Raw genomic sequence first — 23,548 nt, forward strand, 5'->3', positions numbered from 1 at the left:
AGATTTATATTTTAATCTGCATGGCTTGGTGGATTGCATCATGGAAACTGATTGAACCCAATCCAGCTGGCTGAGTTTCTCATGTATAGAGTTTGCATGTTCTCTCTATGTTGCTAAATTTGAATGTGCATTTTAGTGCAGATCCACAGAAGCATACAGGCAAACAGATAATCTGAGAGGAAAAAACTATCTCACTTCCAACTCAATCAAATACCAACCATTGGACAGTGGCCCAAAGTTTCTAACTATGATGACTCACATGACTGCCAATGATTTATGAGTCACGTTACTAGTGACTCACTTAAATTACAAGTTTAATGACACTAACAACTCACATAACTAATGGCTGATGTGACAGAATGTAGATGCTTACCTTTAGTTTCGGCCCGGGGCAAAAACAGCAGTCTTCTGGATGAAAGTCCTGTGCTTGTTTGACCCATCCACCTCCTATCCCACCTGCCCAGTGTGGACAAACTCGCTCTTTATACGAAGTCAGTTGCACTGACCGTCAAGTAATGAAACAAGTGGGTTTACATTGAAGTTGAAAGCTGACCAACTATCTGTATTTGATGAGTTGGGGACTGAGACACAAGATCAAATTGTTTTTATTAAGATGAGATAAACGGCGAGGTGGGTAAGGCATGAAATTATTCCTTAGACAAATAATGAATGCTGTATATGTGTATGCCTGTGTGTGAGGGGTGGGTGCTTTCTAGATGCTTAGTGTTAATCTCTGATCAGTATTGGAGTCTCGCACTGCAAAGCAGGAACCAGAGTTTTTTTACCTCATGGGGTGGTAATTCTGTTTTTTTGTATTTAGTTCCACCCTTCATTTCACTTCTGGTTTCAAAAAATCAAGATGGCGATGGTTAAAATGCCGAACTCTAGGCTTCAAAACCGTAGTCCACAAACCAATGGGTGATGTCACGGAGACTCCATCACCTTCATATATACAGTCTACGAGTGACATAGTTCAGTAAAGTGATCAAAGAGGAGAACACATTTGAATTTAGAGCACAGTCAGATCCATAATAGCTTGCAAATGCATACTGTGAGCATAACATCCCAAATAGCATATTAACTAAAAGGTAAATACATAATATAGAAATCCCCACCGACAAAAAAATAAGAGCCTTATATGCGAACAAGCAAGACACAACATCAAAGATGTAGTGGCACAAAAATCCATTGCTGACAGCTGTTATATCATCAGTAAGATGAATAACAATTTACTCTTAAATTTGCGATTTCCACAATATATAAATCAAAAGTACTGTGATATCCAACAATTCAAACACTGATCTCCTCAGAACTTTCTCCAAAAAAGAAAAAGGCTTCACAGAGCTCAACGCGGGTTATTCAATCAGGCATAGATTATGAATGGGTGACTTTTATGTTTGCAATCACATTGTTAGAACAGGTGTCACATTTCATAAATGGTGGTTATTTCAAGTGGAATGAAAGTCTTCAATTAGACAGTACTTGAAGCTGACACTTTATTGTACACTTCTAATAGCTTCCGTTCTTTCTATCTTTTCTTTCTTTATTATTTCACAGCGTTCTCCCTACTTTCTAAAGACATTTTAAACCATCGTTAGAAATATGACTTTAATCAAGTGAACATTGTCCTGCATATGAATATATTACTATCTAATTTATTGCTGTTTTAAACTAATTAAATTGAACATGTAAATGATCTCACTTGTCGCCAGCACAACTTGGAAAATTGCATTACTTTCATGACTCATACTTTAGTAATACTCTTTTGCAGATTTGTATTATCATCTTAACATCTACAATATATTTTAAACAAAACGTCATGTACCCACTAATGCTGCATAAGTGAGAGGGAAACTGTGGCAGTACATCACTGTATACGTGTTTGTTAGTTGTGATTTGCATGTGCCTATGTGCAGACAGTGTGAAATTGTGAGGTGAAACATATATAGAAATGTTAATTATTGCTTGTCCCAGCTCTCCCCTGATTATGGTGTCCCTTAACCTCTTAGCAAATTTGACAAAAAAACGCCTATCCAGGTATACCCAAAGTAAATTGGAAGCTGTACTTGAACTATTTAGAGTAAATGCATGGATGCATCTTTTGAAAGGTAACAATCTGAAACTTTTTTCCCTCAATAGTCAGAATCACTTTAAGTGCTGCTGACACTGAGTTATATAAGTTTGAACACACTAAAGTATAAGGTTTTTATTTCCGCCTGAACATTTCTTTGCAAATAGATGCCTGTAGACGACTATAAATGGGACTTATGGACTGGAAAACACAATGGAACCATAGCATGAAGCCTTTTCTAGTCTCAGTAAAAAGCAGCTAACAATATCACAGAAAATGAATATTTTACACATGTTTTTCTAATGAAATGTCTAGGCGTTTTTCCATTTTGAGACTGAAAATATTCATGATATACATACTATATACCTATTAAAAAGGCGTATAGTCTTGCAAACCCCCCCCCCCCTCCCTCTCTCCCTGGTATTCGCTTTTTAGGCAATTTCATTGGCTGTACGAAACGCCTGTCATCTGAGCTGTATGACGTGACAGGCTCTGTTTCACAAAACAACCCCAGTGCGTTGAACGCTCTTATTACCTGTCTCAATGATATTAATGTTTGAATGAGAACATAACCCCCCTTAAGATCTAAGACTGTTATCAGATATTAATGATATTAACTATTTTATTGAGTGGATGAAAACATACAGCTTTTGTTCCAAACTAAACCACTTTTAACTCAATGTTGAAAGGTTAACCAAAGGTTGTCGGCCCAGAAAGTGGTGTGCATGCATTACTTACAAGATATGATTAATTTGTATAAATGCCAACTTCCACTTCCTCTTTCTACTTGTTGTGTTTTTTTCGATCCCACTTACTCGGCTACAGAGAGTGAGCAGTGGTGGACCGCTTACAGTGAAGCACTGGCTGCGAGGCTAGTCAAGTGGCAGGAGCTAACAAGGTCCTGTTAAAAACAAGAGGGCTTTCTGTTGAACTCTGATAGCCCTCACCTTTTATTTTTTACACTTACAGGCTTTCATGAGAGTGAGTGTGTATCTGTGTGTGTGCGTATACTACAGCACAAAGGCATCACACGTCAGTTGTGCTATAAAAGATGGTGTTACCGTTTCTACTGTATGATATGACAGGCAAGGAAGCAGGGTATATTTTGGAATCTGATACCACAGCTGCAACTTCACTTCACGTGTGTGTGTGTGTGTGTGTGTGTGTGTGTGTGTGCCTCATTAATGATTGCGTCTACAGAGAGAGTTCTTCGGATCAAACATTTAGCTGAATCAACAACTGCTGAGCTCATCAGACAAATGCATACACACACACACACACACACACACACACGGTAAACATTGTAGCTATCTTCCACATCTTGATCCCTAAATCCAGGAGGCTTGTCAATGCCAAACAGAGCTTATGAAAAAGGCTTTTTAAGTTTTTGAAAGAAGTGCTGAAGAAGTGCATTAGGTCCCCGCTGAATGTATTCATGCATTTCTGTGTGTATACAGCATACACATGAGCTGATGCTGTTTCTGTCAAATATTTTCTTCAAATAGCAAAAAAATATAGAGAAATAAAGGACATGTTCAGTTATAGTCATCCTGCTGCTGTTCAATTTACATTGGTATGTTGAAGAGCTCCACAACCCTGGAATCATGACATGCTATATAAGAGGCTTTTTTTCAATTGAAACTAAATTAATGACTTTAATCGAGGAGCCAGCTGCTCGTTTCTTGTGCGAAACTCATATAACTTCCTGTGAAGAAGAAAGTTTATTTTGAAAGAAGGACATGTATGTAACATCAATCACTGACTGTCTGCAAAGAGGGGTCTCATAGTTTGAAGCTTCGTGTGACTGAGTGTTCAGAAAGTAGCATGTTGTTTAAAAATGTTATTGCACATTATGCAACTCACTGACAGGGATGTAAAATAAATACTTGGACTGGGATCTGTTGTAATATCCATTGACCATGTGTGTGTAAAACATATGTGTCCATAGGTTTCTCATTTATTCAACCTCAGTATCTACATACACCAAACCAGTTTGACAATAGTTCAGTCAAGGCAGTCAATGCATAATTTGATTGAAGAGTAAGAATACCGGTCCGACATTTGTACATGCCGTCCAAGTAAGATAGTATATACTATAATATTCTCCAAAGTGACATATTTAGGGTTAAAACAGTTTCAAAGAGTAAAACTGAAAAGGGTAGTGACTCAGCGTTGATGTTTTACCAGGAGGAGACAGAGTGTTATTAGCTGCAAGATCATTAGGATATAATGGGCTTAAATGTAGTAAAGTCATCACAAAGGTAAACCTCAGAGCCTGAGAGGCACAACCAGAGAAATACCCAAATGATGAATTAACATATTCAAAACAGTGTGCTTCCATACTTCTTAAAGTATAGTATAACTTTAACCATCACAACTTAATCTCCCACCATTACCCTTAGTCAAACCTAATTTTAACCCGAAGCTTAGATGTAAAAGTACACGCACACACCGTGGGAATAAGTTGTTTTTGTGTGTTTTATGTTCTATTGCTGAAAGGCTGTCTGAGGGCCTTGTTTCTGTCATATATCAATTCTGGTATTTTGTTACCACACAGAGCCATACAACATTAAAGGAAGAGCATTTATAGCCTCTGTAACTCAGTGGTTTCCTCACAGCTCGCAGGTTTATATGAGCAATTTCTTAGCGGTAAACTTCTACCCATGCACACACGGCTGTGGAAACAGATCAATACACAGAGATAATTAAGGCAATTAGTCATTCAAAGTAGTAGTTCTATTAATAGGTGAAAGTGTCACGCCCCGGGTGTGTGGTGCAGAGACTCAGGTGCAAAGGAAGAGACCGGAAGCAGGTTTGAGGGAGGGGAAAAATCCAAAACGTTCTTTACTTCAAAAAAAACTTGAAAACAAAACTAGGAAGAGGTGGCACAGGACGTGGAGCACATGAACAAAGAAAAACCGACTAGATAGATAGATAGAGAAACACAGGTGAAGGGAATGACAATCAGGAGACACACAAACAACCAGGTGTTACAGTACCCCCCCCACCCCCAGAGCCGGCTCCAGACGGCCCAGGTTGGTCCGGGTGGCGCCGGTAGAAATCCCTGATGAGGGACTTGTCCAGAATGTTCTTGGACGGAACCCAGGACCTCTCCTCTGGTCCATATCCCTCCCAGTCGACCAAGAACTGGTGACCTCGACCCCTGGGGCGGACTGCCAATAGCCGTTTCACCGTGAAGACTGGGCCGCCGTCCACGATCCGGGGGGGTGGAGGGGGTTTGGAGGCGGGAACCAATGGGCTGGTCCTTACTGGCTTGACCCTGGAGACGTGGAAGGTAGGGTGGGCCCGCATGGCTCTGGGGAGTCTTAACCGGACTGCTGCAGGGTTGATTACCCTGGAGATAGGAAAGGGACCGACGAACCTGGGCATAAGCTTGCGTGACTCCCCACAAAGGGGAAGATCCTTCGTGGACAGCCAGACCCTCTGTCCCACCCGGTAGCGAGGAGCTGGGGTACGGTGTCTATCGGCTGCCCTCTTGTAGTTGTCCGACGTCCGAAGCAGCGGAACTCTCGCCCTCCTCCATGTACGATGACATCACCGCACCAGCGCCTGGAACCGCAATCTCTCCCTCGAGGTCTGGAAACAAAGGGGGTAAGTACCCATAAACACATTGGAATGGGGAGAGACCTGTGGCAGAGAATTATGGGCGTACTCCACCCAGCCTAGGAGGTGGGATTCTGAGAGGCCATACAACGGAGTCCTGTCTCCATCTCCTGGTTGTACCGCTCTGTCTGACCATTAGACTGGGGATGGAACCCGGAAGAGAGGCTGGCAGTAGCCCCCATCTGGCGGCAGAACTCCCTCCAGAACCCGGCCGAGAACTGGGGCCCACGGTCGGAGACTACATCCTGCGGGAGACCATGAAGGCGAAAAACCTGGGAGAGCATGATCTCTGCTGTTTGTTTGGCAGAGGGGAGCTTGGGCAGGGGAACAAAGTGAGCCATCTTGGAGAACCGGTCAACAATGGTGAGAATGACAGAGTTACCTTCGGATGGGGGCAGGCCGGTGACGAAGTCCAGAGATACGTGAGACCAAGGTCGCCGTGGCACAGGAAGAGGGTGTAGGAGCCCCTATGGGCGCTGGCGGGAGGTCTTATTCTGGGCGCAGACCTGACAGGCGGCCACAAACTCCCTTTATCCTCCACCAGTGATAGCCACCAGAACCGTTGCCTGAGGAAGCTGACCGTCCGCCTCACACCAGGGTGGCAGCTGAGTCTGGAGGAATGTCCTCACTGCAGGACCTTAAAGCGGAGGTTTGCAGGGACAAAGAGGCGGTTCGGAGGGCAGCCGTTTGGAGGCTGTGCCCCGTTGGTGGCTCGTCTTACCTCGGTCTCAACGCCCCAGGTCACCGCACCCACCACACAGGAAGGAGGTAGGATGGAAGTAGGGTCCCTGGGGGCATCCTCAGGCTCGAACTGGCGGGAGAGAGCATCCGGCTTCACGTTCCTAGAGCCTGGACGGTAAGACAAGGTGACGTCAAAACGGTTAAAGAACAGTGCCCACCTGGCCTGTCTGGAGTTCAGCCTCTTTGCCGTCCTGATGTACTCCAGGTTCTTGTGGTCGGTCCACGCTAGGAACGGTTGTCCAGCCCCCTCCAACCAGTGTCTCCACTCCTCTAGCGCCAGCTTGAGGGCCAACAGCTCCGGTTGCCCACGTCGTAGTTCCTCTCTGCTGGGGACAACCTCCTTGAGAAGGCACATGGGTGGACCTTGTTGTCCTTGGGGGAGCGCTGAGAGAGGACCCCTCCGACCCCCACATCGGAGGAGTCAACCTCGACGATGAACTGGAGTTCAGGGTCAGGCAGTGCGAGGATGGGGGCAGAGGTGAACCGCTTTTTGAGGGCTTGGAATGCCTCTCCTGCTTGAGGGTTCCACAGGAACCTGGTGCCTGGAGAGTTGAGAGCATGGAGGGGGGCTGCCACAGAACTATAGCTCCTAATAAAGCGTCTGTAGAAGTTAGCAAATCCCAAAAACCTCTGTAGCTGCTTTCGGTCCGATGGGACCGGCCAGTCAGAAACTGCACTAACCTTGGCCCCCTCCATCTGGATACTCCCTGGTGCCACAATGAAGCCTAGGAAGGGGACGGAGCGTTGGTGGAACTCGCACTTCTCCGCCTTGACAAACAGCTTATTCTCTAGCAGCCGCTGTAAAACCCTCCGGACATGCTGCTCATGTTCCTTCTTATCCTTGGAAAAAAAAAATCAAAATGTCATTCAGGTACAAGGTCGGTTTGTCCTGTCACGCCCCGGGTGTGTGGTGCGGAGACTCAGGTGCAAAGGAAGAGACCGGAAGCAGGTTTGAGGGAGGGGAAAAATCCAAAACGTTCTTTACTTCAAAAAACTCGAAAACAAAACTAGGTAGGGATGGGCAAACGATACCAAGGCTTTGGAGCTTGTGTCGCTCTTCCTGAAGCAGGCTGGTTCGAAGCGCTGTGTCGAGGCTTGTATCAAATCTCCGCGATCACGTGACCGATGACGTTTGAAGCTTCACACGTCACAACGAACCACCGGAAGTGAGGTGACTGATTCGAAACTTTAGCGTGGCTTCGTTCTTTTTAAGGAGACCGAGATGCCCAGTGTTCCCCCCGCCTTATTGCGTTCTTACAGACCTTTGACAGCGACAACCCTACTTGAGTGATGGAGAATCCGAGTGGAAGAAAGCGTTCCCGTGTATGGGAACACTTCGACCTTGTGTCACCCACTAAGGTAGGTGTTTTATAATCGGAATCAGCATACTTTATAGATCCCCGGGGAGAACTTGCTTTTGTTCCAGTTGCGCCGTGCAAAGTAGTAGAAAACGAGCTAAAATACAGTAAACAGATATATACAGTGAAATCATTAGCTTTACAAATGCGTAATTATAATTATGCTTTGTTTGTTTTGAGAGAGGAGTTATACAGTTTAATGGCCACAGGCAGGAATGACTTCCTGTGGCGCTCAGTTGTGCATTGAGGAGCAATGAGATATAATATATATAAAATAATATGGCATTGCAAAATATCTTCTTGTTACACTTACAAACATGTAATGGTTACAGAAAATGAATGAATGTTATGATATCGCTTGTATTATTTTCAACTTCATATTATCTTGACTGTTTTAATATCACGTGTAAATACATTTTTTAATGTATTTTTTTTAATTTAGGTTCAGTGCCTCATATGCTCACGAGAGCTGGTGTATGGGAATAACACCTCCTCTATGTTGCGGCATCTTCGTGCCAAGCATGAGGATGCAGCAACTTCTCAGCCGAGCACCTCAGCTGAAGCTCACCCTGCTGACCCTTCTGGTATTGTAACTATTTAATACAACCTATTCTTCAGTTGAGTCTACAATAAGATTTAATATTGCACACGTAACCTAAATAATTTTCTTTCATCAGTGTCCAGGAAGCAACAGCTGGATGAGGCCTTGCTGAACCTAGTAATTGTGGATACACAGCCATTGTCTGTGGTGGAGAATGAAGGCTTTAGGGCCTTTGTCCACCTCCTGGATCCAACATATACGATCCCAGGAAGGAAGGCCCTGAAACGGATGATGGAGGAAAAATATAAGATAAAAAAAGAGCAGGCCGTGGCAGAAGTGGCAAAGGCGTCCACTATCTGTTTAACCGCAGATATGTGGACCTCCATAAACATGGATGCCTACTTGGCAGTGACTGGGCACTTTGTCACAGAGGAGGTCCAGCTCAAAACGGTCTTGCTTGGTGTCAAGCAATTCCCCCGGTCCCACACTGCAGCACATATTGCAGAGGCCAAAGCCACTCTGATGGCAGAGTGGGGAATCCGAGCCAAAGTGAGGTGTCTGGTCACAGACGCAGCACCTAATATGATTGCTTGTGCTAATATTCTGAATGTGCGTCACATTAACTGTTTTGCACACATGCTAAATCTGGTGGTGAAGAAGTCCTTGACGCAGACATCTGACCTGGATGACCTACGCACCAGGGCACGCAAAATCGTGGGGCATTTCAAGTCCAGCACCACAGCCAAAGAAAAGCTCTGTGAAATCCAGAGACAGATGGGCCGACCTGAGCACAAACTTGTGCAAGAAGTGGACACCCGCTGGAACAGCACATTCTCAATGTTCCAGCGGCTGTACGAGCAGAGGGAGCCCCTGGGTGCAGCCCTCAGCAGCCTCAACACCCCCCTCCTGCCATTTTCTGCGGAAGAATATGAAACTATTAATCAGTGCGTTTCAGTCCTCTCTCCCTTCCACCAGGCCACTGAGGAGATGTCAACAGAGAGGAGGGTCTCTGGATCAAAGGTGATACCCCTGGTGAAAATGCTGAAGCACCAAGGTGTAAGACAGTGTGCTACAGTAACACACCATATCGCAAGCAACTTGGTTCACAACATAAACACCAACCTGCAAGAGAAATGTGCCATGCTGGAAAAGGTAACTTCGTTAACAATTTCAACATTAGTGGATCCCAGATTCAAAGAGGTGGGCTTCTGCAGCTCAACGAGCTGTCAGGCAGCGGTGGAAAGGCTCACTAGAGAATGTGCAAATATAATGCCTGCACCGGCTCTGCCACTGCCACCTGCAGAGGGTCCACCCCCTGTCCAACACAACAGCCTCTGGGACCTACTCGATAACCATGTGGATGCACAACGTCCATCCAATTGTACCGCTAGTGCAATAGCAGAGGTCCAGAGTTAAACATTTTAACTTTACATATTCTAATTCACTTTGTATTCATATCTTGCTGAAATGATCATGACCTTGCATTTTTTCTTTACTTATCCAGATATCTGAAGGACAAACTACTGCCCAGGACAGAGGACCCGCTAAAATATTGGCTTCTCCAGAAGTCTGCCTACCCGCACCTTTTTATCATTGCCACGCAGTATCTTTCTACACCAGCATCCTCTGTCCCCTGCGAAAGGATCTTTTCTAAGGCTGGCGAGATCGTCAGCCAGAAAAGAAGCCGCTTGAAGCCAAGCACGATTGAGCAAATTTTGTTTTTAAATAAAAACATGTAATAAACTGTAACACAAGCATTCACAACACGACGAACAAAGAACAACAACACATCCCCAAGCACATATTCACTTTATTTTGACACTGTAGCACAAGCATTCACAACACAACAAGAACACATCCCCCAAGCACATTTCCCTTATGCACATATTCACTTTATTTTGACACTGTAGCACAAGCACAATCTCACATATTCACAAAAGTACCTCTACCATGTTGCATTTGAATCTTTTCATATTATGTTACATCACAATCATAACCATAAGTGGTTTCCACTGAATTGCATAAAAACTTCTCACAAACTCAGTCACACCTCCAAAACACATGTTTCAAGTAATTGCAGGTAATAACAGGACAACACATGTAACATTTTATTAGTCAATTGACATTTTATAATAACACTAATGTGTGAACAATGATTCTTAGAATGAAGACACATCTGCTTAATAATGACTTTATTGCTTTTGCGTTGGAACTGGAATCAATGATGTGTGAATCATTTGGAGGTTCATTGCTGCTATAATTGCAGCTGACCACTAGATGTCACTGGTAGCGTCTTTCTTTTGAAGCTTTGAAGCTTCGAATCTTTTTTCGGTACAATCAGGAAGAAGCCTCAAAAGCTTCATGAGGCTTCATTTGCCCATCTCTAAAACTAGGAAAAGGTGGCACAGGACGTGGAGCACATGAACAAAGACAAACCGACAGGGGACAAGGGAAGGTGGGGGAGTATATATAGGGGAGGGGAAACACAGGTGAAGGGAATGATAATCAGGGGACACCCATGAGTGGCTGAGGGCAGGTGAAGGGAATGACAATCAGGAGACACACAAACACACCCACACACAATCAACCAGGTGTTACAGAAAGACGTAGAAGTGGGGAAAAGGGAAACTTGAAACACAATTACACAATTTGATGTAAAACTGTCATCCTGCTATTTAGCATTCATAAGCTCAACATAAATATAGATGAATATGTTATAGCGTGCTATCATGTAGTTGTAAGTAGACTAAAGGACTTACAACTACACTTCAGTGTGTTAGAGAAAAGTGTAACCAAACTGGGTGATAAAGAAAACGTATGTTTATGCCTTGAAACTTTTTAAGTCGCACATTTTGCACATTTTGGGTGGTAAATATGAAAAAGTTCATCTCATTAATGTGGTTCAGAAAGCGCTGTTGACTACCACGTATCTCTGCGTCTCCACGTGTCTCTCTAATTTCAGGATGATTCATTATTTCGTGTTTTCAGATGAGATGATTTTAGTTTAGTTTAGTCACAGTAATGTAGACATAATTGGCTGAGGCTCTGTTTTTGTCTTAATGATCTGTAACTTTTGCTCGCTGAGTAATTTATTTGATTTGTTTGGATTTACATTATTTTTTTTTCATTTTGTGGACTACAAATACTGAATTACAGAAACCACTGTTTATTTTTTTTCAGTTAGCATTCAACATCCCTTGTTGTGTTGGCTTACCTTAACTTTTTATATTCACCCAAATCTCCCATAACATCCTTTTTAACCATCACTTTTTCCATTTATCTCTCTCTCTCTCTCTCTCACACACACTGGGCAGTCTTCCAGGCAAATGTGTATGTAGTGCTGTCTCAGGCTCTAATTCACCCCGACAGGACATTCATCATTAGTCACAGCCGTAATGCTGCACCACTGTTGGGGATTCTGTTTCCTCTCAAGAGTTGTAAACGTAGCCCAGATATACAGTATGACCATTAAAGAACAAAACGTGTCCACATTTTCTTCCTCACCTGCCTCCTGAAAGTGAGACACCGTGCGGTACTCACAAACCATGTGAGACCTTTGCTTTTATAGTGCAAACACTCCATTTTAAGAAGAAACAGGAGAAACAGACATATGCATAGCGAGCTAAAGAAGTTTGACACTGGAACAAAAGCTTCGCAGCTGAAAATAATTAACTTTTAAACACAAACAGACACAGGGAGTCCCCCCCCCCCCACACTCCCCCACCAAAACAAAAAGCAACTGGCAAAGGAAGTGTGACTTCATAATGCAGATTTTGGAATCGATTCATTTTCTGTAGAGTACATCAGTAGCAATTACATCTATCAAACGTAGGTCCAAAGAAGCTTCGACTTCTCTGATGTGGATCATTGGCTGTACTCACTCGTCAGGTCCGTTTATCTCCCCCATTCATCCTCCCCACAGATTATTCACTTTAGGATGGTAGCGCCTCCACGCCTAATTAATTCATACAGCATATTCCGCTGCCAATTTCCAATTTTTTTGTTAGTTGCACACCCAAAGACACACACACACACACACACACACACACACACGCACACACACACACACACACACACACACACACAAAATGAAAGCCGATTGGGCACATGTGCTTAAAGCACATGGATAAATCTAGATTGCACATATACTGAACGTTCACCCTATTGACAGACTCACACATCATGCTAAGCTTCTTTCTACCTCAACCACGGACAGAAAGACAAACCGTTCAATTGAATCTGCTCCACACACTCACTCAGGAGCTCACACAAAGTGAATATTTAAAGCACACACCCTTCTAGTGTAAATTGAGTGTTTGACTAATTATTTAAACCAGGAGTTTGCAGGGTCACTCACTGCTATCCTCAGCCCTGCGTTATATTATTTCCTAATAAGAAGTCATTCTTCCATTGTGCTGTTCCCCACTCCCTCACTGAGCACACAGATGAGATGTTTGACATTTTTTTCAGCCTTTGTGAGGATGAATTGAGGATAATCTTATTTTTTGCAATTTTAGAATATCCACAGGGGCACTGCTGCCAATTAATTTAGATCACCAACTATCTTCCTCCAAGTTTCTGTCTTTGGTGTCTCATTACGTATGGCAGGCTACATTTTATTCTCAATATGTTTGTCTCCTTCAATGGAAATTGTTGTGTGTCTCCCTGTCAACGCTAGCTTTGTAGTTTACACTTACCCTTGATTCATCCCTTTCTCTCTGTCCCTCTCATCATCAATTTAACTGCCTGGTCTCATTTGTAGGAGGAAAGGATAGGAGCAGAGTGTCAGTCAGAAGAAGGGGAAGAAGGAAAGGAAAAAAAAGGACCAAGGTGAGGTAGATACGAGTATAGGACAATACTACAATAATGAGGATGTAGTAATTAAGCAGTTAATGTTTTCTCTCTCTCTCTCTCTCTCTCTCTCTCTCTCTCAAACACACACAGGTCCAATCCCAATCTCCCCCCTAAACCCTCAAACCCTGAACCCTCAGGGACTTACTGATGTCAGCTGCTAAGTGGCTGAGTGTGAGAGGCTGTGAGGGCTTGAACTGGTGTGAATATGAATGGGACAGCACTTTGCTGCAACATATAGCGTGACTACATACAAAAATATTGTCTACAATTGTGTATTTATTTTAGACTTTTTTATTCACTGATTTGAACGTCTTCCTCACGAGATAAGTCATTTTTAATGATCTATTTACTCGTTTTTGTAAAAACAAAATGTTTGATGAATGTAAAAACAATATTATTATTATATATATATATATATATATATATATATATATATATATATATATATATATATATATATTCTGCTTGCATCCCTCTGATTTCATGTGTTTTCAGTGTAAATGTATTTTATCAGGCTGAACGCCCACGTGTCTCTTTCTTTACCTTTTTTTTTTACGTCTTCATGCTTTCATTGGGAATTGCGTGTTTTTGCTATGAACTGTGGGTAATTCCCTTAGGCAAAGTCAGCATTAGATGCTGATTTACAGAAAGGGATCATAAAGGGCTCAAAATGTCTGCCAGAGAGCCCTCAAGCACTCTACGATGTGACAATGGGACAGCCCTAAACCCTCAAGGACTTTGCGGGAGCGCGCCTCAAAGTCCGTGAGTCCGTAAGGGTGGAGATTGAGATGGCCCACAGTCATCATGACCTTTGCAGTGACTTGGAATAATTTCGTACCCATAAGAAGGGCGAGTCCCCGCAATGTGACATGCGTCAACAGAGTCCCCACAAGACATATACACACACACACACTCTCTCTCTCTCTCTCTCTCTCTCTCTCTCTCTCTCTCTTCAATCAAACTGAAGCTCAAATTTCTCTTTTCCTTCATAATAATAGTGTTACTGTTGGGATCTGGCAGGAGCAAGTTTGTTTTTTAGCAAGTATAAAACATATTCATTATAACAATTATATTAATATGAGGGGGAGAAAAAGAAAGAGAGAGAGAGAGAGAGAGCAAGATGGACTGATGTAGTCACGTGAATGGTTACGTCACGCAAGGCTCCACAATGTCGGCGTGGCTGCTATTATTAAAATGGAATGAGCTTCACTTTATGTGTGCATGTGTATGGAAATACAGGCTGTTCTTGTTACAGCATCACCCCCACTGAGATAGTGGCATAAGAGCCAGAGGACCTGCATATATTTGTCAGACCATATCTCTCTGCTTTAGAACAGATTGTAAACCCATTTGTTCCACAATAACCTGTGTGCTTGTTATCTGTAGATGCAAAACAAAATTATCTTTCAATACAGTAATATAACATTTGATAAGAAAAGGAAAAAGAAAAAGTTGTCAAAGGCTTTAGTCCTAAACATAAATGCATTAATCCATCATGCTTTACTGAAAGGACATGTTGTTTTAAGACCGCAATGAAAGAGTGATTTGGAAAAAATGTGTACTCGGCTAAAGTACCTCTACAACCATTTTCTCTATGTATTGGGTGTTCGTACTGGATAGCCTGAACGGTAATTAAAACAGAATTATGACTGGCCCGGTCAAGGTGACTTTAAGAAAGACGCGAGCACAGACAAAATTACAAAAAAAGATTGGAGGAATGGTAGCGAAGAAGGGTTTTTAAATTGCATTCTGGCTGAAAGGATGAGCAATATTTATGCCAAAGTCATGGTCATGTGGTAGTCGCACACAGCGTGGTGCCAGGGTGCTGCTTTTACTTCTTTTTTTTACTGCAATCACTTGCAAATGGCCACATAAGCAGGAACGCTCACCTGACAGTAATTTGATCTCTACAATAGATGCAAAATGGAAGGACATAAGTGGAATAGAGATAGACATGTGCGATGAAAGAAAGACTATGTGGGTCAAGCCTTTATGGAGGACTCTCAACTTCACGTAATCTCCACAGAATTTAAGAAGAAGCCTTATTGCAATTTCCTTTAAGAGGGGGGAAAAAAGACAACAGAAGAAATAAAGTGTCTAAATGGAAGGAAGGAAGACAGCAGCTTGGAATCTAATCAAACCAAGGACATTTGCTGATTGCCTCTTCAAAAACAAGAGGGGGGAAATTGGTTTGGTTGGTTTCTGCCATGAAGGCAATAGACAATTGAGACTAAAAATGGTAAAAATGTTGCCGGGAAGAAATGAAGGGAACTTAAAGTGAAATAACCAAATCACTAGTTCACAAACCACGTTGGGGTAACAAGGAATAGGTAATCTTTGGCGTCGATCTCATTCTCTCTTCTCGCCTCTTTCACTCTATTCCCTCCCTCCAACAATTACAGCGCTTTTCTCAATCCATTCCTCTCCCCTCCTCTCTGCCTTTAACCCTTCCTGTCACTTCCTTATTCATGCAAGATGCTCAAGGCCCAGAAAAGGGAAAGCCACCACGTAATGGGTTCGCTTCAAAGACATATTGACCACTGATGTAGGGATATGCTATGCTCTATTTACAGCATTAGACACACCACATACACTAAAATAAGCTTTATTTCCCTTTGCACGTTTATTCTACATTTTCAGAAACAAATGCCAGTTAATCTGAGTGGGATACACATGATAAAAAATAAGGTTTCTTTACGACAAACATTTATCAGTCACCTCTTTTGTGTGCACCACTTTCTATACAATTCAATATCTAGACTGAGTTCGAGACAAAGCATCATCAATGCAAGTATCCCAACACATACTCGACTTGTCCAGCCATTCAACAGTCAGGCTAGTGTATGAGTGAGTGGATTTGAGGTTTGAGAGTCAACAGCGAGGCAATGAAGAGGAGATTGATGGCCTCTTGAGTACACCAAGCTCAGCCAAGTGCAACAATCCAGCAAACAACATCAGCTGCATTAGCCACGACAACAACCACCAACACTACGGCGAGGACATTGTCTGCAACGCAAAGTGCGGCGCCAGCTAATTAAAACATAAGTAAATCAGAGCCTAATGAGTTGTAATTGTAGATAATTGCAGAGTTGTTGATGTATCATGTCTAATTGGCTTGCATTGCTGAGATAATGAGAAAAGTTTGATTACTTTATGCTAAACGTGTTAGCGAGGTAGCAGGTGTTGTTTCGAGGAGGTGCCACAAGCGATCCGATACCTCACATCTCAATCTCATCACTCAACCTCGACAGAGAACGAGAGGAAATGGTCGGTCCCAGGCCTCTAATTATACACACCAGCTAATGGGACAGACTTTGTTCCTCTTTCACTATATCATTTAGATTATCATAAGAGTTTTAATCAACAACAAAAAAACACCGTTCTGGGTGCCAGCTGTTTGAGAGAGGTTGTTTTCATGATTTTATATTCAGGCCATATGTTGGTATTTTCCCAAATCTTTTTTTATTGATCTGGAGGAACGTCAGGTGGTATTTTATCACAGTCAGTCAATGTTTAGTTTATACTCAGAACTCAGCTATCAAGTTGACACTTTATTCTTTTCATCTCCTTTCATCCCTGCCACTGTCTCCGAGAAAAGTCAAGATAAGTATTCTTGAAAATGTATCTATTTGCTCGATTACGATGCTTGGGGTGAGTGATATTCATTATCTAACTTGTGCCTAGCCTGACTTGTGTAACTTAATGGTCCATTGTCCTTAAGTCCTCTGATTAAATTCTCACTTTATCTGTTCATCACGTCTCTGCTAGCCATCAAAAGCAGTTAAGACACATTTAAGCTTCAATATTCACAGAGATCGGCATAAAGCTGAGGACAAAAAAGGAAGTTAAAAAAACTATGAAAAAAGAAGAAATAAGTAATAATGGAATGAATTGAAAGAGGGAGAGTAAAGTTAAAACGAATAGAAAAACATCTACTTACAAAAGAAAAAGGAAAAATGGCGCTCAAAATCTTAATGGGATTAATTAATTAATGGGATCTTTTGGATACATTTATATGTGTGTGTGTGTGTGTGTGTGTGTGTGTGTGTGTGTGTGTGTGTGTGCGCCTTTGTGTGTTTTTCCTGAAGGGAATCACGTAAATGTGGCAAGTCATGCAAGTGATTGGAATTTAAGTAAGATTAGGTCCTCAAAATACAAAACCGGTCCAGGTTCCCTGACCTGTATCTGCTCATGTGCACGCCCGTGCATATGGACACTAACAACCTCGACAGAAAAGCAGCAGAACGACAAGAAGAATTTAGTTGACAAGGAGAATTTTCTCTGAAAGACAAAGGTCCAGACAGTAGTCCTGGAAACACTAAAACAAAGCAAAATGTTGTTTTTCATCCAACACAATGCCACACTCAGAGTATGAAATAAATTGCATTCATCTTTTGAGGACTTACTTATTATGTGAAAGGAAAGAGAGCTTTGTCTCACATGTTTACCTAATCAGTGCTTTGTGGTTTCATTGAAAGACTGTTTGACAGGGTACGTACTTATTTGGCTTCCAAACACTCAGCTGTGCTTTACTGTCTTGAAGAGTAAAAAAAACCTCTTTTTGGTCTTCTTCTCTTTCTCTCATCTGTGACTCGTTTGGCCCGAGGTATCAGACCTACAAGCACATGCACACCGATACACATATAGCAGTGGATCACACCCTGAAGTCCATTCATTTGCAGCTACTCCAATATCCGGATCTGTTAACCTGCTAAACTGCTCCATATGAATTTAAAAGGTAGAACAAGTAGATCCCTCTTTAGCAATAACATGATTGGAGGTGATATTGTATTGCAGGCAAACTGAATTTACAGTTGATAATGCGGACTCTCTTGCTTCTCTGGAGCCTTTAAGAGGAATATGTGGGCCCTTGCATCAGTGCTTGTTTCAAAGTCTCGCTGAACACCTTTGATAAAAGCCTGAACTCTGATTCATTGATTGATACAGATGAGCAAAGATAAGATCAAAGATTTGTATAACCTTCAGAGGACTGATTTTTCAGATTGCAGAAGCAATTACGATACTCGTGAAATTATGCAACGCTTATGGAAAGTTTTTAAACCTTGTGCAAACTTAAACAGTGTTTTTTTTCTTCTTTTTGGTGCAAACAATTACCAATCTCAGATTACCTTGAAACTTTCAGTCTTTTGTATCCAGTAACATAAAGCAGTAGCCATGCCATCACATCATGAAACAAATACAGTCTGACAAAAAATAGCACAATGCTGTGGTAGGGATGTAGATAAAAGCAAAGGAGACAAAGCAGCGCAACCGATGGAAGTAAAAGAGGGTTTGAAACTGAGCAAGCTTAATGGAGAGCCACAGCGTGGCAAACTTTCTGCTTAATTTTTTCCTCCCTGACCCTCCCATTCTCCCCTCTCTTGCCTCCCTACTTGGTTGGGTAATTGGATTTCAGTGGTAAGCCAGGGGTCTGCACTCTTAGAACTTTCTGGAAGGTCGGAGGTGGCAGGGCAACACTGTGTCACAGTTAATCTGTCCCTGGACAGCTCCGGGTAAGTCAGGAGAAACGGCATAGTGTGTGTGTGTCTGTGTGCGTACGCGCACGCGGCAGAGTTGTACCGATAAGATTTTGTGTGAACGTGTGTGGCAGGAAAGGGTCATCCTCCTTGTGCAGTCTCTGTATTTGTGGACGGCAAGTGGGAGGAAGCGAGGGAGAAGAGACAGAAACAGATATTCTGTCTCAGTCATTTATTAGGAGGTGACCCTGAAGAAGCACCTCTCCACGGACCGTAGGAGGCACTGAAGAGGAAACTCACACACACCAACAGGCATTACCTATACTTACCTACGATATCCTAAGATAACAGGCAATACCCACGGTCACTTAGAAGCCCCATATCATCCCACATGAGATCACATGCCCTTCAAAAAGTAAAATCTGTCCTTTTTGAAGACCTTGCTTGAAGTTTATTCATTTCCAGCAGTTTTGAAAGTTTGTTCTCAGTCCATTGATATATGGACAGATACATGAATAGACAGATAACTGATGACAGTTTAGTCATCTGCATATTAGACCTGTAATGCTCCTCCAGCTGATGCGACCACGGCCTTGTGCTGCCACACAATTTGTATGAGGATTGGATCCACTTTTAAAAAGGTTGCTTAGCAGGTATTGTACAGCACAACAGATAATTGTTATAACAGTGAAAACATCTACATCAGGGGTGTCAAACTCCTTTTCACCCCGGGCCACTTCAGCATCATGGTCGTCCTCAAAGGGCCGGTTGTAACTGTAACACTGTATACATTTAACTCCTCCCGAACATAATGTTAACTGTCTTTGTATTAGATTATTGTTTATTCAAGTGTAACAATATTGTACATGCATTTATATAAATGTAAAAATATATGGAAGCAAATTTCTCTGTTACTATGACAGAAGTCCATTTCATTTAGGGTTAAGAAACCCACATTGCTAAAGATCAAACTTAAAACAGAAGAAAATAACAAAGACAAAGATCAAACGCACGTTACTATATTAACTTTCTTCAACGCTTTTTTGTCACAGTTGAGAAGGACATAACTGGTCCAACAAATAATTGTGAGCAAATAAAGACATGCATGTGGTCTGGGGCAGTGGTTCTGAACTGGTCTGGCTGCAGGACCCACCTTGACCCCTTAATGACAAGCTGAGATCCAATGCGAGGAACATTTTCAACTTCTCAAATTGATTTAATGATATGGTGCAGTTTAAACCTGAGAAAGTACACAGTATGCCAACACATTTTTTTTTTTTTAAATATTCCCTTTTACACTCAATTAAAAAACAAAAAGTGCATCTTAAGGACATGAGGTAATACAACACACATAATATTTTTATAACTTCAGCCTTTTTTAACAGACTCAGTGTTTTCATGCACAAACATGGAATAAAAAAGTCGGTAATGAAGCTTAACTATCACAAATAGTCCAATGTGTAAACTCACGCAAGTAAAGCGTGTTGTGAACGCAGCATTGAGGAGTGTGAAAAGATGGCACTCCCCTGCATAAAAAATCCCCTTCAAAATAAAAGCCCATGAAAATGGGTCCGTGAAGCCGTCGCGGGCTACATAAAATGACGCAGCGGGTCGGATTCGGCCCACGAGCCTTGAGTTTGACGTATGTGATCTACATGATTCCCCGGCTTGAGCTTTTAGCAATGAGGGTGCTGTGAGAGAATTTCTGTGGAGACGTGCGGTCTGACATCGGCTAATCTGTTAACCTTTTGTACCGCGAGGCCCATATATGGGTCTGTATATTTTTTTTCCCCGTTTTCAAGTAGTTCAAGTAGTCGTATGAACCCCAAATGAGTTATATTACTTGTGTTATTTTATATACATTTTTTCAGAATAAAATGTATATTTAAAAAAAAAAAAAACTATATATATATTTTTTTTTAAACTCAAACCTTGTTTATTGTCAGGCCCAAACAATTCATGCCATTAAAAAAAGGCTGGTGCAGCAGGTCCTGCTGATTGCGAGAGAGAACCTCCCACTTGGGCCGCCTTTTATCCCCTCTTGGAGGCGGACCAGGCAGCCATTTTAGGCTGCGGATCCAACTGTTGAGTGGGAGGGTCGTCACTAGGGTTGGGTACCGAGAACCGGTGCCACTATGGCACCGGTTCCAACACGTCCGGTACCTACCGGACCAAAAATCAACGCAGATTTTGGTGCTTCCTTCCGGTGCCTGAGCCGATTTAAATACTTTTTTTTTTACACTACTCTGTAAAGTTGCACGGTATATAGATACTAAAAAAGTAGCGTGGTCCCCGCACGCTAAAAACGATTATTAAAATAGCGCGGATCAGAGCACACTCGCTGCTCTGCTCTCTGTCCGCCTCCATGCAGAGCGGGGCTCGAGGGGGCGGGGCTTCCAGCGCTCACACACACACAGCGCGCGCACACAGAGATCGCTGGAGACACGAGCACGAGCTTTTGAACGCCCGTCTTCGGCTTGATGGAACACATCTCTCAAGTTGATATTAATGATGACGTGTAGTCCAGTAAAGCAGCAGTTTAAGGATCCAACAGTGTCTGAGTTCTGTTGCACACGGTCCCATCAGGCCACCTGATGCTTGTGTCTGTTCTTTTTTTAAATATATATTTTTATAGTTTGAAGTTAAAAGGTTTGATGCTGTAGTTTGAAGCGTGTTTTGTATGTACTTATTTATTTATATCTATAGTATACTTTAAACAGTTAATAATATTGTTCAATTTGAAGAAAAAAAATTGCCTTGGCAATAAAAAAGTATCGGTTCAGGTACCGTTTAGGCACTGGTATCGTTTTAAAAGTATCGGTTTAGCACCGGTATCAGAAAAAACCCAAGCGATACCCATCCCTAGTCGTATCACCCCCACCCTTAAGATTGGGGTCCTCCTTGCGGACGATCTCAACCCAGCAACTCGGAAAACTCCCCTCTGCCACTTTGGTACCTAAGCGATTTAAGAGAAGAGAAAACAGAGCAGACTGGAAGAGACACTGCAGGGAATAGAAGAACATAAGTTAACTTAAACACTTACAGCCCGGGACATGGCATCAGCCACTGTATTTTCCGTGCCTTTTACATGACGTATATCTAAATGATATGGCTGAAGGAAAAGACACCAGCGCATCAGCCTTTGGTTTGGGTTCTGGAGTGAGTGGAGAAAGGTTGGGGGGTTGTGATCAGTATATACCACCAAAGGTCTTACTTGGTTTTCCAGTCAGCTGACATACGTGGCAAGTCTTAATGAAAGCTGAAATGTCTCTTTTCATAAGAGGCCAGTAAAAGTCGCTTCACCCGGTCATAGGTTTTTCTTACCCCTAAATGACCTGCAACGCCATCATGAGCCGTCTGCAGTACAGCCAGCCTTGCACTAGAGGGCAGAACAATTTGCAAGGTTTCGTCCCCATAAAACATTCTCCCTGGGGAACCCATTTCCTCACCAACAACCCAGACATAAAAACATATTTTGATCATAACTATTAATATCCAGCATGATCTAAGCAAGATTTCTCAAAAATTTATTTTGGAGTGGTCGCTGGCTCGTTCAAACACAGGCCCTTACCAACATACTAATAAGACACCTTTTTGAAAATATTAGGACCTAAATAATCTGCAACAAAAATCACTGCAAAACCAAGCTTTGACATATTGGGAAGGTGTTTTAGTCAAAGAAAACGTGTCGTCCGGTTCAAAAATAGAAAAGTTACTTGTTTTATATGACAATACATTGTCTCACTAGAGGCTGCTGGGTATTAACATTTGCATACGCCTTCCCCCTTGCTGTGTGACGTGTTTCTAGAAACATTGGGGGTACACTAAAGCTACAGGAAGTGGATATGTGAGACAGAGAAAAAATATAACAACCTCCGGCCGACTTGTGATTCTACCGGTACTAATAGGGGGTTTATAAGGATTTTGATTGCTTTGTTAGACTCCCACAAGCCCGTACGGTTACTGAGATGTGTTTGTTAGTGAAATCCGACTTTGTAAAAGCTATTTATCATGGATTTGGTGAAACCTTACGGCCGCCGCAGCAAGCTTACGGAGCAACCGTATAGTCGGCGGAGTTTACGTAAATACTTAAACTTGACGGTTGCTTTAATCATGTTTTACACAATATGTATCTTCGCACACGGGTTGCGGAACTGTAGAAGTTTAAATGAAGTTGAACAATGATGTGATTCCGGAGATAATTAAGGAAACGTTCGTCCGATAATAGGCGCGGCGGTGCTGCTTTGCCTTGGTTAAAGGGACACACAGATGTTAACTGTAGCCGCTGAGGAGCATGGGAGAAAGACTACAACTCAGTGCAGAAACACTTACGTAGTTTAGGAATTTGATCCTCAACATAACAATAATTAACTCACACATATTAGGAGATTTGTGTAAAAAGAAAATGTCTGACTTTTTGTTTTTCTTTACATTTTTTGCATTGTTCTGGTTTTATTTTCAAAATGTGAAATGATATGGTTTTGTGTGCAAAATCCATGGGTTTTTGCTTTGTGGTGAAATGTGCATTATCTCCCCTATTCCAAACTAGGTTTGATCCTTAAACCATTGCTCCAAGATTTGTTTTGGTGTGTGTGCCTCATTAGAAATTGAGTGGAATATTTAGGAAGGCCCAGGAGATTTATCATACCAATGAACACTATCCAGAGGGGAAGAGAAACAATTTTGGGCCACGGAGCGAGAGAACGAAGGGTGAAGTAAGAGAAACTAGCAGATTAGCAGAGGAAAGGATCAGCGGATCAGTGGAAGGAAAAAGGCTTGTGTTTACTTATGCCGAGTCACACCAGGATGAACCTCAAGATTAACAGCCATGGTCCACTTTGACACTGTCCAGTAATCCTTTTGTTATCCTTTGCTGTCAAAA

This window comes from Taurulus bubalis (assembly GCF_910589615.1).
Source record: "Taurulus bubalis genome assembly, chromosome: 10".
NCBI classification, from domain to species: Eukaryota; Metazoa; Chordata; class Actinopteri; order Perciformes; family Cottidae; genus Taurulus; species Taurulus bubalis.